Below are 9,317 nucleotides of genomic sequence, written 5' to 3'. Positions count from 1 at the left end.
CTAGCTGCCATAGTGGTATCATCCTGGTCACAATTACCAGTGCTGTGATAGGATGTAGTTTTGGGCTAGTGTCCTTGGTTTCAAGCTCCTACTCCTCCCTCTTGTGCTAAATGCCTACCTCAAGTATGTACAAAGTCATTTGCTGCTTAATGTCAAACTTTCTAGAGACATAATAATACATGACATAATATATTTTTTTCTCTCCTAAATGTTACTTTAACTTCTTTCCCCTACAGTGGGGGTTATAGAATGGGTATATGATAAACTACATGGTTTACTTAACATGACTAACATCTATCTCTCTATCTCTTCTCTCATCTCTCTCTCTCTCTCTCTCTCTCTCTCTCTCTCTCTCTCTCCTCTCTGCTCTCATCTCTCTCTCTCATCTCTCTCTCTTCTCTCGTCCTCTCCTCCTCTCTCTCTCTCTCGTCTCTCCTCTCTCTCTCCTGTCTCTCTCCTGTCTCTCTCCTGTCTCTCTGTCCTGTCGCTCTGCGTCGTGTCTCCTGTCTCTCTCCTCGTGGGTGTTCCTGTCTCTTCTCTCCTGTCCTCTCTCTCTCTTCTCTCTCTCTCCTGTCTCTTCCTCTGTCCTCCTGTCTCTCCTGTCTCTCTCCTGTGTGTGCTCCCCTACAGTGGTATATGATTAAACCCCTGGTTACTTTTAACTGACTACATCTCCCCTCTCTCTCTCTGTCTCTCTCGTCTCTCTCGTTCACCTCACTGTCTCTCTCCTGTCTCCTCCTGTCTCTCTCCTGTGGTCTCTCTGGGGTTCCTTCTCTCCTGTGTGTCTCCTGTCTCTCTCTTCTCTCCTCTTCCCTCATCTTCTCTTTCTCTCTCTCCTGTCTTTTCTGTCCCTCTCTCCTCTCTTCTCCCGCTGTCCTCTTCTCTTCTTCTCTCTCTCCTGTCTCTCTCCTCTCCGCTGTCTCATCCTGTCCCTCTCCGGTTCTCTCTCCTGGTGTTTTCCCCCCTTAATCATGTGTGGTTTCATAATACACATGGTTACTTTATACATGAAACTAACATCGCCCCTTCTCTCTGCTCCTGTGTGTCTCCCCTGACAGTGGGTATCCCATACGATAAGTGGTGTGGGGCGGAGGCGACTACAAACGTGATGGTGATTGGAGCTGTTAGGAACTTTCTAGGCTGGCAATGACCCCTGGTTCAACTCTTTGGCTCCCAGATTTTCTGCCCTGAATGACGGGCTCCTCCTGCGTGGCTGACAGATGGTGAGAGTACTGGGTGTTGTGTGGTGTTGTGTCCTGCACAAGGCAGGGTGCGTGCCAACCTTCTGGGGTACGCGGACACCTTCAGGGGCATCTAAAACACGGAGGGCTCCCCCATCTCGATGACCATGACTGGCCGTCTCTAACTCTGATCCATTGTGAATTGTTATGGAAGGCCTTGTCCCAGTGACCATGTCAGCCCCGTCAGGCTGAGTTATGAAACACTCTCCTGTTGGCTGCTCGATCATTTGCGGTCAGGTGTGTGTTCGGTTTGCATTGCGAATAAGGGTCTGCTCCTTCTCCTTGTTAGTTGTTTCCCCCCACCGTTTTTTGATGTATGTAGGGTCCGTTATGCCGACGCCAGATAGATGACTAGCTTAGTCTTTACTGGGTCCGACACAGAAACAAAAAAGACATTACATGAGCAAATGACTTTACAATTTACAGTGATCATTTAAAAACATTTAACAGTAGTGTGTGTCAGTTCCACGTGTCAGTACATACAGCTACACACATATATCCCCACTGTTGAATCCAGTCAGATTGGTCTAGTCGGGATTAAAAGCTTATTTTATCTATTGATCTGGTCCGTGCCAATCTACAATTGATAGGACTAGTGGGTCACTAGTTAGCCAGCTAAACTATGTGAGAGTTGTTATGTAGTCGATTAGGGATGTAACAATTCACCACTGATTACCATCGATTTCCAAAATTTTAAGCATTGCGTCTCGATCAAGAGAAGCGATTCATGAATCGTTCCTGGATCGATGGTCAGATCACATTTATTTACGTTCCTTTCTTACTTCCTGAAAAATTACCTCCTTGCTCTCTGTGACAACTGAGCGTTGTCCACTGTTGTTCATGTGTAACTGTGTGAGCCTGTTGACAGTCACTGGATCTACTAGGTCATTAGCATGCTGAAGCAACCCCAGATAAGATCCTAGCTTTAGTCAAACTAACGCGTTATGTCCTATGTGTATGTAGTATGGCTTCCTAATGAATGTGGAGACTGGGCAATCTACCACACACACCTAATTCAATTAGAGGGGGGTGAGATTCTATATAGCAGCAAGCTTTGCGATTGTTCACCGCCTGTTCTCAACTAATTGGAAGGTGTCAGGACTCGTTTGAAAGTTTTGACTCCAAGAGCTTCTTCGTCTCTCTTGTTTCAACCATGCTGTGAGGAGCAAAGAGATGTCAATAGGACAGGCAGATATATCCTTCTCGTTTCTTGAAAGCAAACTAACCACAATATTTGGCCGGTGGATGAACCTGAACAATTCTACATAACAATAATTCAGATGAATTCTATTTAGGTCCGTTTGTCTAATGTTCTACGTCTATGCCCAGGGGGTTTTAATGCCGGAGAAAAACTCCCTGCCCCTGGATTAGAATATGTGTATATGTAGAAACCCTGCCCTGGAGCTAAACTGCGTAAAGAAAAAACCCTTGTCCCGGATATAGATGTGTAACTTAGAGAAACCCTGCCCTGGATCAGATCTGCGTATAGGGAAACCCCTGCCTGGATCTCGATTGTTGTATAGGAGAAACGCCTTGCCCTGGCTTAGATGCATATAGAGAAACAACCTGCCCTGGATCTAGAAGTGCATATAGAGAACCCCTTGCGCCTGGATCTATGATGCATATAGAGTAAACCCCTGCTCTCTGGATTCTAGATGCATTAGAGAAACCTCCTGCCCTGGATCTAGATGCAAATAGAGAAACCCTGCCCTGGATCTAGATGGCCGATAGTAAGAAACCCCTGCCCCTGGATCTAGATGCGATAGAGAAACCCCTGCCTGATTCTAGAATGCGTATAGAGAACCCCGCCTCTGGATCTAGAATGCGTATACGAGACCCCTGCTCTGCGATCTAGATGCGTATAGAGAATGAGTAAACCCTGCCTGGATCTAGATGCATATATGAGAAACCCTGGCCTCTGGATCTTGAGATGCGTATAAGAGAAACACTCCTGCCCTGGATCTAGAGTGCGTATAGAGAACCCTGCCCTGTGACTAGATGCATATATGAGAAACCCTGCCTGGATCTGATGCATATAGAGGAAACCCCTGCCCTGGACTAGACTGCGATAGAGAAACCCCTTGCCCACTGGAAATCTAGAGCGTAAGAGAAACCCCTGCCCTGGACTAGATGCATATAGGAAACCTCTGCCTGATCTATGATTCGTGTAGAGAAACCCCTGCCCGTTCTAAAGATTGCGTATTAGCGAAACCCTGCCTGGATTAGAATGTGTTAGAGAAACCCCCTGCCCTGGGATCTAGATGCCATATGAGAGAGAAAACGACCTCCTGCTCTGATCTAATGAATGCGTCTAGAGGAGAAACCCTGGCCCTGGATTCTAGATGTGATAGAGAAACCCCCTGCCTGGATCTAGATGTGATAGAGAAACTTCCTGCCTGGCTGCTAGGCTTGAATATTAAGGAGAAACCCTGCTGGATCGTAGGATGCCATATAAGCAGAATATCCCCACCTGGATCCTAGATGCACATCCTATTAGGCAAATTGCTTCGTACTTTAATTTTTGTGTACAGTAGTGCTGCAAGTGTTTTTAATATTATACTTACCATGTTTCGTCAGTTGTTTATAAACTACTCGTGTCCTCCAGGTTATCCTACCAGTGTGTCCTGCAGTTGTGTTATACTACCAGGTGTCCTCCAGGTGTTTATATCACCTAGGTGTCCTCTATCAGTTGTTCTATTACTACAAGGTGTCCTCTCAGTTGTTTAATACTACAGGTGTCCTCTCAGTTGTTTATACTACCAGGTGTCCTCCAGTTGTTTTATACTACCAGGTGTTATACTACCAGGTGTTCCTCTCAGTTGTTTTATCTTACTAGGTAGTCCTCGCAGTTGTTTTATTACTACCGCAGGTGTCCTCCCAGTTGTTTATAACAAGGTGTTTTTTATACTTACCCCTAGTGTCCTCCAGTTGTTATACTACAGGTGTGCCTCTCAGTTGTTTATAATACCAGGTGTCCTCCGTGTTTTATGACTACGTGTCCTCCAGTTGTTTATACTACTAGTGGTTTATACTACCAGGTGTCCCAGTTGTTTATACTATACAGGTGTCCTTCATTGTTTATACGTACCCAGGTGTCCTCCAGTGTTGATACACCAGGTGTTCCAGCGTGTTTATTACTACCAGGTTCCTCACCAGGGTTGTTTATCTACTACCAAGGTGTGCCTCCAGTTGTTTTACTACCAGGTGTCCTCCCAGGGTGTTTATTACTTACCAAGGTGTCCTCTCAGGTGTTTATACTGACCAAGGTGTCCCATCCAGGTGGTTTATACTACTCAGGCTGTCCTCGTCATGGGTTTATAAGACTACCAGGTGTGCTTCTTGTTATCCTACAAGGTGTCCTTCAGTTGTTTATACTATACAGGTGGTCCTCCAGGTTTTATACCTACAGGTTGTCCTCCAGGTGTTTATAACTACCGGTGTCCCTCGCAGGTGTTTATACTTGACCAGGTGTCTCCAGGTTGTTTATACTAATACCAGTTGTCCTTCAGCTTGTTATACTACGAGGTGTCCTCCAGGTTGTTATACTATTCAGGTTGTCCTCATCCAGGTGTTTTATACTACCAGGTGTCCTCCAGGTGTTTATACTACCAGGTGTCCTCCAGTGTTTATACTACCGAGGTGTTCCTTAGTTGTTTATAAACTACCAGGTGTACTTAGTTGGTTTATAATACGCAGGTGCCCTCTCAGTTGTTTATAATACCTAGGTGTCCTCCAGTTGGTTTTCATTTTAATACATTGGGGTGACACCTCATCCATGGTATATCACTTTCTATGCGATCTATTGCTTATCGCTAATGCCAGCTAATCCTGTCCAGGATCAGCCTACGCTCTTGGAGCAAGGCTCCTCTGCGCAGATCAGTCCTACTATGATCGAAGCTTGTCCAGACTACCTAGCGCTATTGCGAAGCTCTCTCCTGCGTCCAGATCAGCCTAAGCTATTGATCAAGCTCTCCAGATTAGCCTAGCTATTGAGCTCAACTCTCTCCTCTTCAGATCAGCCTAGCTATTGATCAGCTGTCCAGATCAGCCCTAGCTAATTGAGAGCAAGCTCCCCCTCCAGATCTAGCCTGCTATTGATCAAGTCTGTGTCAGATCAGCCTAGCTATTGAGCAAGCTCTCCTGCTCCTCTCCAGATGCAGGCCTAGCTATTGATGCAAAGCCGTCCAGATCACAGTAGCTATTTGAGCAAAGCTCCTTCTCCCTCATCCAGATCAGCCTAGCTCTATCTGATCAACGCTGTCCAGATTTACCCATAGGCTAATTGAGCAATGCTTCTCCTCCCTTCCAGATCAGCCCAGCTATTGATCAAGGCTGGCCGAGATCAGCCTTGCTGTTGATTGATCGCACTCTGCTCTCTCTCCAGGAGCAGACTAGCTGTTATTGATCGACTCTCTCCTCTCAGAGCAGGACTAGCTGTTTATTGATCGAACTTCTCGCTCTCATGAGCAGCCTAGTTGTTATGTGATATCAGCGTCTTCTCTGTTCCTCTCCAGATCCAGCTAGCTGTTATTGATTAGCTCTCCTCTCCCAGATCAGGTGCTAAGTTTGGTTTATGGATCGGAGCTCTCATGGCTTCTCTCTCCAGATAAGACAGCCTGTTTATCTTTATTGGACGAGCTCCTCTCCTCTCCTAGATCAGCCGTATAGAGTACATCGTTAGAGTACATCCACTCTAAAGGAACTTCATCCAGAGACGTGAAGCCAGCAATCTTCCTGATGGGCCCTGGGCAAGAAGGGTAACCTGGGTGTAACCTCATGCGACTTTTTGGCCTGGCAAGTAAGTACCGGACGCCCGCACACACCAAGCACATCCCTACGCGAAACAAGAAACCGCACCGCACGCGCGCACGCTCCATCACACAGCACCTGGGAATCGGTAGGATATATACACTATATATACAAAAGTATGTGGACACCCCTTCAAATTAGTGGATTCGGCTATTTCAGCGACACCCTTTGCTGTATAAAATCGAGCACACAGCCATGCAATCTCCATAGACAAACACTGGCAGTAGAATGGCCCGTACTGAAGAGCTCAGTGACTTTCAGAGTGGCACCGTCATAGGATGCCACCTATCCAACAGTCAGTTCGTTTAATTTCTGCCCTGTTAGAGCTGCCCCGGTTAACTGTAAGTGCTGTTATTGTGAAGTGGAAATGTCTAGGAGCAACAATGGCTCAACCGTGAAGGTAGGCCACACAAGCTCACAGAACAGAACACTTCCCGAGTTCCAAACTGCCTCTGGAAGCAACGTCAGCACAAGAACTGTTCGTCGGGAGCTTCGTGAAATGAGTTTCCATGGCCGAGCAGCCGCACACAAGCCTAAGATCACCATGCGCCATGCCATGCATCAGCTGAAGATGTTGTAAAGCTCGCCGCCATAGGACTCTGGAGCAGTGGAAACGCGTTCTCTGGAGTGATGAATCATGCTGCACCATCTGGCAATCTGACGGATGAATCTAGGTTATTCCGATGTCAGGAGAACGCTACCTGCCCCAATGCATAGTGCCAACTGTAAAGTTTGGTGGAGGAGGAATAATGGTCTGGGGCTGTTTTTCATGGTTCGGGCTCTGCCCCTTAGTTCCAGTGAAGGGAAATCTTAACTCTACAGCTTACAATGACATTCTAGACAATTCTGTGCTTCCAGCTTTGTGGGAACAGTTTGGGGAAGACCCTTTCCTGATTCAGCATGACAATGCCCCCCGTGCACAAAGCGAGGTCCATACAGAAATGGTTTGTAGATTGGTGTGGAAGAACTTGACTGACCTGCACAGAGCCCTGACCTCAAGCCCATCGAACACCTGAATTGGAACGCTGACTGCGAGTCAGGCCTAATCACTTAACATCACTCATGCCCTTGTAGCTGAATGGAAGCAAGTCCCCGCAGCAATGGTCCAACATCTAGTGGAAAGCCTTCCCAGAAGAGTGGAGGCTGTTAAAGCAGCAAGAAGCTTCGCGAATCTAGTAAACAGCCGCTTCCCTCAAAGACGGCTGTTATTATAACGTCAGCCAGGCGCTGGACACAAACTACCACATATGAGCACCTACCCTTCATGGCATGATTTGTGGAGTGAGATGTTCGACATGCGACATTTACTGTCTTAGATAGTCCTATTGATATAACAACCGAGGGACCAATTAACACTCAGTTAGGCAACACCTGGCGTAGCGTAACACACACAACGCAACCTAACCCTCTCTCTTAGCTCCTCCCTCTCTCCTCTACAGGACAGTCTGTGGTCGTGATAACCTGAGTCTCTTTGCTATGTCCTGATGGTACTTCAAACTGGGACAGTCTGCCCTGGCGGGCCTGAAGGCCGCCACTAAAGAGACAGAAGTAGACGAACGCATGGTGAGAAAGTAAATGATCTACCCCCATCGAGGTTCTCTGTAAGGGATACCCATGTGAGTAGTTGAAGACTGTCTGTGCGGAAGTTGATGGGGGTTCTGAAGTCAAAACAGTTATGTTTTGCGTAGTATAGATCCTTGTCATGTGTAATTTCCACTTCTCAGTCTTTGAAAGTGGGAGCGTCGTGTCTGTGGTCCAGAGTGCTGATGGATAGGCGTAGGAGCTTATCCCTGCAGGCATGTACCTTATCAGGAAGAAAGCTTGATCTGATTCAGATTACGAGTCTGTTTGTATTGTAGCGTTGTCTTGTTGTTTGAGAGCGCAGAGGCAACAGGACGCACAGCGGACTCTTGGGCGACGCACAGGAGCTATGGATGAGTCGGGGCTTGGATGCATACAGTTGCATATACTGCAAGAAAAGGAGTCTCTATGTTGAGCAGATGTCCTCCGGAAGTTGTCATTAAATCACATTGTAATGTCGGTGATAGGAAAGGGGTAGAGAACCACAAACCTCCTTATAGATTATATGTACTGAGATCAATTACCAGCGAAACGGAGAAAAAACATTTCTAAGTCAACTGCCGCTACACCTGGATGCACCACCAGAGTAGCGTGTTGAAGGCTCACTGATAGCCTTCAATAGAAAAAACAATGTTGTTTTTATAAAAAAACTATGTGATGCATAGATTTCTGGTCTAAAAAGGTGAAATATACAATCGGTTGTCCACATAATTCGTCACATTCAAGGCATTTTATTCCACATAATTATTAACTCTTATTCTAGTAGTTAATTAATAAAAAGAGCTGTATTTTGACCCGTCCTCTCCTTTCTCCTCTCAGCGGAGTTTGCCACGTACCTGAACTTCTGCCGTTCTCTGCGGTTCGACGACAAGCCGGACTACTCGTACCTCAGACAGCTGTTCAGGAACCTGTTCCACAGACAAGGCTTCTCCTACGACTACGTCTTCGACTGGAACATGCTCAAGTTTGTGAGTAACATCTCTGCTACACCGGATTCATCACAATACTTTTCCCATTCTTCTGAAGTGTACACCCTTCTCTTCTGAAGTGTACACTGCTTCCCACAAATCTGAAAAGTGTTGGGATTGGTGGAGACATGGGCTAGTGGGAGTTTCCACTGTATTTCAAGTCAGTGAAGTGAACCAGTGCACACTTTAGGAGGAAGGAGAGGTAATTGAGACATAGCAATGGAATGTCCAAGGTGGCCACCACGAATAGCAGTGGTGTCCCTGGCAACGGCAGCCATTTTGAATGCTGATTGAGCAAGTTCCTGGTCAATAAGATCCCATGGTGTTGTTGTGATAGTGAAGGGTTGGGAGGTGGGACAGTGTGACCGTTGTCTCCATGGTGTTGTGATAGTGAAGGGTTGGGAGGTGGGACAGTGTGACCGTTGTCTCCATGGTGTTGTTGTGATAGTGAAGGGTTGGGGGTGGGACAGAGTGTGACCGTTGTCTCCATGGTGTTGTATGTCTCTGTGTGTACAGGGCGCCAACAGGGCAGCGGAGGAGCAGAGAGGGAGAGGAGAGCCGGTGAGGACAGACTGAGACAGGGACAGGCCAGGGCCCTGCAGGGCCAGAGGGATTCCCTCCGCCTCCGGACGACCCAGAGGAGCACAGGACGCAGCCGCACCCGCACCCCTTACGCCCACCTCACACACAGGTTAGTGAAATCAACGCACCTCACACA

At 47.1% G+C, this 9,317-nt stretch overlaps 1 pseudogene; it reads left to right on the top strand.

Moving 5' to 3' along the window:
- Nucleotides 1–2,961: 2,961 nt before the first annotated feature.
- The window catches only part of LOC112076413 (casein kinase I-like), a 28,535-nt pseudogene continuing 22,179 nt past the window's right edge, over nucleotides 2,962–9,317 (top strand).

Source organism: Salvelinus sp. IW2-2015, unplaced genomic scaffold, assembly GCF_002910315.2.
Source record: "Salvelinus sp. IW2-2015 unplaced genomic scaffold, ASM291031v2 Un_scaffold3736, whole genome shotgun sequence".
NCBI classification, from domain to species: Eukaryota; Metazoa; Chordata; class Actinopteri; order Salmoniformes; family Salmonidae; genus Salvelinus; species Salvelinus sp. IW2-2015.
The sequence above is the reverse complement of the archived record's forward strand: the minus strand, read 5'-3'. Positions and strand labels throughout refer to the sequence as shown.